This window comes from Homarus americanus, unplaced genomic scaffold (genome assembly GCF_018991925.1).
Source record: "Homarus americanus isolate GMGI-L3 unplaced genomic scaffold, GMGI_Hamer_2.0 scaffold36970, whole genome shotgun sequence".
Lineage (NCBI taxonomy): Eukaryota > Metazoa > Arthropoda > Malacostraca > Decapoda > Nephropidae > Homarus > Homarus americanus.
In genome coordinates this window covers 8,280,081-8,289,251 of record NW_024740094.1, presented here as the reverse complement: position 1 = coordinate 8,289,251, position 9,171 = coordinate 8,280,081, and the positions used below count along the sequence as shown (strand labels likewise).

The 9,171-nt window shown below is 36.0% G+C and overlaps 1 long non-coding RNA gene across 1 annotated transcript; it reads right to left on the bottom strand.

Moving 5' to 3' along the window:
• Nucleotides 1-2,241: 2,241 nt before the first annotated feature.
• On the bottom strand, nucleotides 2,242-5,130 carry LOC121875197. Its single transcript, XR_006090561.1, has 2 exons — nucleotides 4,879-5,130; nucleotides 2,242-2,458 (listed from the first exon to the last, which is right to left on the bottom strand). It is a non-coding gene; the product is annotated as an uncharacterized LOC121875197 (long non-coding RNA).
• Nucleotides 5,131-9,171: the final 4,041 nt, after the last annotated feature.

Sequence of the window (9,171 nt, the reverse complement as noted above, 5' to 3'; positions counted from 1 at the left end):
GTGAACAACATAACATATGGGATTAATTGAAATAGAGACCAGAACGACCGCCAAACTCCACCTTTTCCCGACACAATACCTATGTTCTAGTAAAAATAACATCCTAATTTTATGATGGTACGCACACACAATTAATATTTAAGAGAAATAGAGAAATACAGTCGCCAAGTTAATGTCCATTCAAATAATGACCTCAACATTTAATAAATAATACCTCAAGACTAAAGTTAGGATAATATAGTTCACATTGCTGGATTCCTTGCAAGACCAGGAATATTTTGAATATATATATTTGCAAACAAGATAACATATTTGCTCTGAGTAAACAAAATACTTACAGTAGATCTAAAATTTGTATGTCTAATGCAAAATCTATGATGTTTATATTCAAAATGATCATCAAATTGTAAGAATTCCAGCAATATAAATTATATTCTGGCCAGGTAATTTGTATGAATTTTATGAGCAAAACAAATAACTTCAATAAATAAACAAAATATACTTACCCAAATACTATCTGTCAATCAAAAATACCCACCTCTTCCCCACCTGCTCCTGGGTCCCTCCCTCCCTACCCTCACCCCCCACTCCCTCACTAGAGAAATGTTTGTGAGTTATATATTTTACATTTTTAGTAATAAATAATACCTCAGACTAAAGTTAGGATAATATAATTGACATTGCGGATTCTTGCAAGACCAGGAATATTTTGAATATACACATCCATATTTTTGCACAAAAGATAACATATTTGCTCTGAGTAAACAAAATACTTGCATTAGATCTAAAATTTGTATTTCTAATACAAAATCTATGATGTTATATTCAAATGATCATCAAATTTAAGAATTCCAGCTATAAATTATATTCTGGCCAGTAATTTGTTGAATTTTATGAGCTAAAAAAAAATTATACTTCACCACAAGATATGAGTATAAATCATGAAAGGGAATTTAAGTGACCAGTTCAGCAGAGTACCGCTGAAATGTAGAACGCTGCTAAAAAAAACGTGTAAAGGGTATTATTGTAATCTCTATGTTAAATAAGTTTACCAAACATGAATTTCAGTAGAAATATTAGCGGCAGCCACCGGGAGTTACGCCAAGGATGCACAGCGAGTGTTAGGCAGGCTTCCACTTGTTTACCACTATGTGGTACAGCTTCATATTCATACTTGGAGTATAAGTTGACCCCTGGATTTGGAGATTTTTCCAAGCTTAAAATGTCAACTTATACTGCAATTTATTTGTATATTTAATCTTCGGACAAAACAGCAACACGACTTTTGTCTTTGATTGTACAGTACATTTATAAAATACTTTTGTTTGCTGAGTACTGTAATTATAAATGGATTATTTTATGTGGCAGCCAAGGCATGGTGTAAAAAGTGAACAGAAAACAAACGAATACAGTACTGTACAGTAATTGAACACAGATCAACTGAGCAGTTAGCAGCTGTCTCAGATGTACGTACATATATATGTGTGTGTGTGTGTGTGTCAAGACACAGACAGGCAGTTACAGCTCAGTGCCTCCACACACATGTTCACTCCCCACACATACACACCCATGTATCTCAGTTTTATTATTTTGTGGTTTTATTTTATATTTTCTTTATTTCTAAGCCACCTTAGAGTACAGTATTGTAATTTTACCTTTGTTCTGTACAGTATTAGAAAAAACAGTTTTACTAGGTAAACTATATCCTGAGTGATTCACATTCCATGGGAAGTACATGTTTATGTGTTTATTTACATACTCAGACTTGAATTATACATAGAGATAACAATTATTTGATAAAATTTATTAGTTGTTATTAAAAAATACTTACTCAATATAAATATCAACACCATCTCTGAAACGTTTCTAAAGTATTATGACAAATACGATAATCTTGGTAACCCCCCCCCCCATACTTCGATCTAACATGGATGCCCTTAAATTGGGGTTCAACCTGTAGTATACATTTATCTACAATACTGTATACTGTATGTATAATAGTGCTTGCATGTGTACAGTAGTGTTTGCATAAATACAGCTCTGTGTCTGTCTAACTGCAATCCAGCATTGAAACATTACCAGTGCCTGAAAAAATTCCAGGAATGTGTAATTTTTCTAGGGATGAGAAAACTTGTATTGTTGTCCAGAAATCTCTCAAACCTAGAACCACACTACACCAATTATTCCATCTAATGTGGAGATTGCTGCATTAAATATACGGGGGTATATAAAAAAAATTAGTTTATTTTATTTTAAGTTTTAAAATATTTACAAACTTTTTACATAGACTTCTAAGTTTCTGCATCATGCTTCACTGTCTCAGTAGATGAAGGAGAGGGAAAAACTGCCTGTTCTTGGTTCTGATGGCCATACCTAAATTCATATATAACATCAGCAATTTCTTTTTTACCTCATTTGCTTATTCCTGTGCAGAATTGGGCCGACAAACCACTTGTACCTGAAAGGAGATAATTACAATTATTGAGCAATACAGTCAACCCTCGCTTTACGCAGTCCCACATTCCGCTGCTTCCACGCTGCACTCCGTCAAACAGGAATGCTCACATTCTGCAGTGCGTACCTTTTACGAGAGCGGCTAAATAGCCGCCATTTTTTTATTCAAACCTCCCCCCATCCAATTATGTTGTGTTATATGAGCATGGTGCGCATATGCCTTCCAGTCATCAAAACATTACCGAGTTCTTCACCCACCACCCACCACAGCCGCCCAAGTCAGTGATAGTGATAATTATAGTGAAGATATGGACTTATATGGACTTTGAGGTGTTTGACAAAGAGGCCCTGCAAGCCTCTATGGTATAGTGATACAATTGATACAACCGCCCATCCTCATGTGCCCAGCCATCTTTTCTACTAATGTGTAGTAGAAACCTAATATTATTGATATTTCTCTTAATTATTAATTGTTTGTGCATACCATCATCAAGTTAAGATAATATTTTTACTACAACATAGTTGTGTGTCACAAAAGTGGAGTTTGGGGTCGCCCACTCTATTTCAATTAATCCCATATGTTATGTTATTCACTTTATGTCCTCACTTTCCGCGGCACCCTGTGGGTTACATTAACCGCAGAAAGTGAGGGTTGACTGTATATATAATGCAATGTTGAATCTGTCAAAAAGAGGATTGTAGCTTACATTCAGGTTCATGAAAAAACACCTTTTCAGCTTAATATGGCATGAAAGTCAGTTTGTATAAAGTACTTATTGGTGGTCGAACAACCCTGTAGGACTGCATCCAGCCACAGAGCATGGGTAACCCACAGTTGCTGAATGTTGTACGATGGGGTTAGGGACCTTATGGGGAAAAAATAAGGTCCGTTGCTGAGATCCTGAAGAGCCACAGTTAGCACTCACAGAGGTTATTTTTCAACTTGTACAGTGATATCTCCATTAGCCGGAACAATTGATGCAGAGCACTTCATGGAATGAGATTTCTGGGTAACGGTTTACTCTGTCAAAGCCGGAAAAAATCCCTCATCCCCGGAATTTTCCAAGTAACGGAAAAATATTCTCGGAAGTTCCAGAAATTGCCCATTACATCACCTCTCGAACCCAGAAAAATATCCCCCATCCCCAGAATTTTCCAGAAAATGCGCCTGATTTTCATCTCTCAAACCCAGAAAAACTTCCCATCCCCGGAATTTTCCGGGTATCGGCAAAAATTTTCTCAGAATTTTCCGTCGCAATACGCTCCTAGGAAAATCGTTTCAAAGCCGGAATTTTAAAAAATTCCAGCTTAGGGAATGATTTTCCGAGAAAATTTCAATTCCAGCTATCGGAGAGTTCCGGGTTTTAGGGATTCTGGCTAATGGAGATATTATTTACAAGTATCATTGATAATCACTGTACTTCTAAAAATGTACATCTATCCAATTTCAAATACAAAAGTTTTACTGTACATTTGTACATGTTAGAGGGCAATTGTACACTATTCTGGAGGTATATTTGGCAGAAAGATGTTCAAAAGCAGCCATTTTGCAATAACCTAATTTTGCCACTTCCTAATGGGTTGACTTTGATAGATTTTGTGTTATAAAACCCCTCAATAAATCTAAAACCACCAAAAAAATTTTTTAATTTAGGGTCAAACTATATACTGTATTGACCCATCTAATATGTTGTAGGCTGAAGTAACATTCATATTTTTTGCATTTTTATTGAAAAATTAGACAATAACCATGTCCCCTAAGAGAGTGTTTGGTGTCTGTAGGGGAGGTGAGAAGGTTAAGCATATGACCTCCAGCAGTGCCTCCTTACCCTCAGAGAAAGTTCCTCTTCATATCCTCATTTCTGACTTAGACTCAGATTGACTGCAAGCCTCTTGCACTCACAGACATGTCTAGCAGGATCTGCCTTCCATATTTTGGGGTAAGTGTACAGTGCTTTGTGAACATTACTTTTTACAATTAATTTTGATTAAAAACGTGGATTTCTTTCATAAAAATTGAATATATTGTTGAACTAATTAGTCTGGTTTTAATGGTTGGGAATGAATTCCCCCCTCCCCCATTTACATTCATTCTTATGGGGAAGATTGCCCCAATATTTGCAGTTTCATTAATCGTAATTACTTTTTAGAATGCACCCCTTGCAATAACTGGGGTATTCCCCACATACTGTCAATTAACAACTGCCATAAATTGTGTTTGGTCTTATTACTTTACTTGTTAATTGTATTTAAAGAAGATGTGAAAATTTTCCAAGCCAAAATGGTGGCTTTTTTCTGTTATTTTGTCCTTTTACTTTATTTCCGTTTACCTAAAATACAACCACCCTTCATAAAATCCTTGACCTGCCTCTACTGTACGTCTATGTTGTTAGGAAACATCACTTAAGAATCCAAAAGACTCACCCAATGACAAAGGAAGCAGTAGTTACTAAGGCACCTGTCAGAGAGGAATTTAACTGATGACATCCTTGGATGTTAGCACTTCTTGATACTGGTAAATACAAACAGTTATATCAGTAGCTATTGATTCACTTAGAAGACTCTGCAATTACACTACTGGACGTTTCAGTCTTGAACTTGATAAGCAGAGGCTTCCAGATGTAAACACCTCCAAGAATTCCCACAAAGGTAATGACTGCAAGCTGAGGAACAGTCACTTGAAAAGTTACTAAAGCATTAATTTTCCAGCATAAACTTAGTTTTACAGGATGTGTCTTAAAATATATGTACAATGTCGCACGCACGCACGCTAGCACACACACACACACACACACACACACACACACACACACACACACACACACACACACACACACACACACACACACACACACACGATCCACAATGAAAACGTGGATAAGATAAATCTTGATAAAATCACATGTTGTTTCCACTTTCCCCGTGTAGATTTAGGGACCCAAATCCAGGTCATAAGTCGGAATGGTCGTAAGTCCGACATAGATGAAAAAAAAAATCAAAAATTTTTTCAATTTTTAAATGAAAAATCTTCAATGAAATACTGTACAGTAAAAGTAATAAATAATGAAGAATGGATACAGTACAGTAAAAGTAATAAATATTGAGGAGTGGATACAGTGTGACTGAGCACTTACCTTTACTGTAGTCAGCTGAATGCACATGGGGCCCCTATAATTTTCTAATTATACATGGAGACCACATTAACTGGAAACGTTTAGTATAGAAATGCCGTGTCATTTGCAAAAAAAAAAATGGTCACAACTGAGGCGGTCGAAGTCCCGACGAACGAAGTCCAGCAGTCGCAGTCGGGAATATACAGGTATACTCCCGCCTAACCTGTTTCACTTTAACGCTGCGATTACATACGCGTGCCTCGCCAGAGCTGAACTTTCACTTAACACGGATTTTTTTCCACATATACGCGTGAGTGTCCGAGACGCTTTAGATTTGCCCCACCCCGCCACCCTGCCTGAATCGCCTGTTTTAGCTCATAAAATTCATAAATTATTAGGTTCAGAATATAATTTACATTGCTGGAATTCTTATAATTTGTGATTATTTTGAATATAAACATCATATATTTTGCATTAGACATACAATTTTTAGATTAAAATTTTTCTCTAGGTAACTATGTGATCTTTTTGTGCAAAATATATGACATTTATATTCAAAAAATATTCCTGGTCCACAAGGAATCCAGCAATAATTATATTATCCTAACTTAGTTTGAGGTATTATTTATTGTGTTATCCTAATACATCTCCTTGGGACTGTTGGTGGGGGTGGGGGAGGGAGGACCAACTGACCATCTGTTACCCTGTGAAGAATTATTTTTTTTATTAACTGAAGATATTTGTTTTAGCTCATAAAATTCATACAAATTACCCGTCAGAATATAATTTACATTGCTGGAATCATAATTTAGGATCATTTTGAATATAAACATCATATATTTTGCTTTAAACTTACAATTTTAGATAAAAATTTTCTCTAGGTAACTATGGTATCTTTTGTGCAAAATATATGACATTTATATTCAAAATATTCCTGGTCTTACAAGGAATCCAGCAATGTCAATTATATTATCCTACTTTAATCTGAGGTATTATTTAATACTAAATGTTAAAAACTCTGGAAGGAGGATTGGTGGGGGTGGGGGAAGGGTACTGGACCGCCAAGTTGGAAGAGGGGAGAGAGGATGGGGTACTTTGATTGACAAATAGTGTCGTGAAGATTTTTTTTTTTATTAACTGAAGATATTTGTTTTAGCTCATAAAATTCATACAAATTACCCAGTCAGAATATAATTTACATTGCTGGAATTTTATAATTTGATGATCATTTTGAATATAAACATCATATATTTTGCTTTAAACTTACAATTTTAGATCAAAATTTTTCTCTCTAGGTAACTATTATGTTATCTTTTTGTGCAAAATACAGACATTTATATTCAAAATATTCCTGGTCTTACAAGGAATCCAGCAATGTCAATTATATTTTCCTAACTTTAGTTTGAGGTTATCCCACACATCTCTGGGACGGTTGGTGGGGGTGGGGGAGGGAGGGACCGACCGAACATCTGTTAGCCGGCTGTGTAGTGGGAGAGGGAGAGAAGTGAGTCCATTATTTGAATGGACATTAACTTGGCGACTGTATTTCTATTTCTCTTAAGTATTAATTGTGTGCATGTACCATCATAAAATTAAGATGTTATTTTTTACTACCAAACACAGGTATGTGCCTTTCAAAAGTGGAGTTTGGGATCGGCCAGGTTTAATTGAATTAATCCCATATGCTGTGTTCACTGAACATGATCACTTGTAATCTCTGGGTTCACTGACCGCTGCTATGGGGTATATATATATATATATATATATATATATATATATATATATATATATATATATATATATATATATATATATATATATATATATATATATATATATATATATATATAAAATCACTGAACTGGATCCAGGTAAATGCTGATAACCACTAGAAAGAAAAACACCAAGTTCCCAAGAGCTGTGTAATTCACATCTTCAGAGGTGAGTACAAACTAAGGAGAAGTACAAACCAAGGGAGGACTGTGAGATCAGGTCCACAATGGTCAGGTAATAGGTAATGACCCTACTAATCTTTAAAAAGCAACGCACGGTCGCCAGTCAGGTCAGAGGGTAAGGTTCACGGCGCCATAAGCTCGTTGAACAGTCTTTGTGTGAAATATAACAGAGTCAGAACTGCTTTTAGTGTCCTGGTGGCCCAGAGATAGCTGCCTCGTCACAATTATAAGATCATGGGTTCAATCCTGGGTGAGGTGTTGATTATATGTAGAAGTCTAATGCATGACATAATGAAATATATATGGATCCTCGTGTTTAGCCGGATTGCAAAACGTTTTAATCACCTAGCTGCACGGGTGTCCCCTATTAGAGGTTCACGGCGCCTAAGCTCGTTGAACAGGCCTTTGTGTGAAATATAACAAAGTCTAAAACTGCTTTTAGTGTCCTGGTGGCCCAGAGATAGCTCCCCGGTCACAATTATAAGATCATGGGTCTGAATCCTGGCGGGGTGAGGTGTTGATTATATGTAGAAGTCCACGCTGTTTTATTGGGCTAATGAAATATATATGATCCTCGTGTTCGCCGATTTGAAAACGTTGCTTCTAATCACCTGCACGGTGGTACCCATTAGAGGTTCACGCCATAAGCCGCTTGAACAGGCTTTGTGTGAAATATAACAGAGTCTAGGACTGCTTGTATCCTGGTGGTCCAGTAGGTAGCGCGCCCTCGGTCACAGTCATGGGCTCGGGGCCGGGTCTGAATCCTGGCGGGTTGAGGTGTTGATTGTATGTAGAAGTCCGCGTGGCTTTTTTGGGCTAATGAAATATATATGGATCCTCGTGTTTCAAGCCAGATTTGGTAAAACGTTACTCTGACCACCCACGTGATGCGGTAGTCCCCATTAGAGGTTCACGCGCCCACAAGCTCAGTGAACAGGCTTTGTGTGAAATATAACAGAGTCTAGGCTGTATCCTGGTGGTCCAGTAGGTAGCCCCCTGGTCACAGTCATGGGCCTGTGCAATCTGGCTGAGGTGAAGTATCATGTATGGCTGGGCCACGAAATATATATATATATATATATATATATATATATATATATATATATATATATATATATATATATATATATATATATATATATATATATATATATATATATATATATATATATATATACCTTAGGCTGCCTATTCAAGACATCTGAAGAAAGCTCATATATACATATATATATATATATATATATATTTGCTGCTTATTCAAGCACATCTGAAGATGTCTTGAATAAAGACGAAGCTAAGGCAATTCCATCTTCCCGTGATTTTATCAAGATTTATCTTATCCACGTTTTCATTGTGATTTACGAAATATATATATATATATATATATATATATATATATATATATATATATATATATATATATATATATATATATATATATATATATATTATTATTATTATTTTTTATTTTTTAGCGGCTTTTGTGTGTATGTCGCAGGTGAGTGAGCCACAGCTGCACAGCGACAACAAGCGACCACGCACGCCACCTTTAAAACGAGCAATCAAACTGTGACAACATACCAGTAAATACAGTACTCATCTATAACCCCTCGCTTATCGGTCAATTCTGATTTTTGACCAAGAAATCG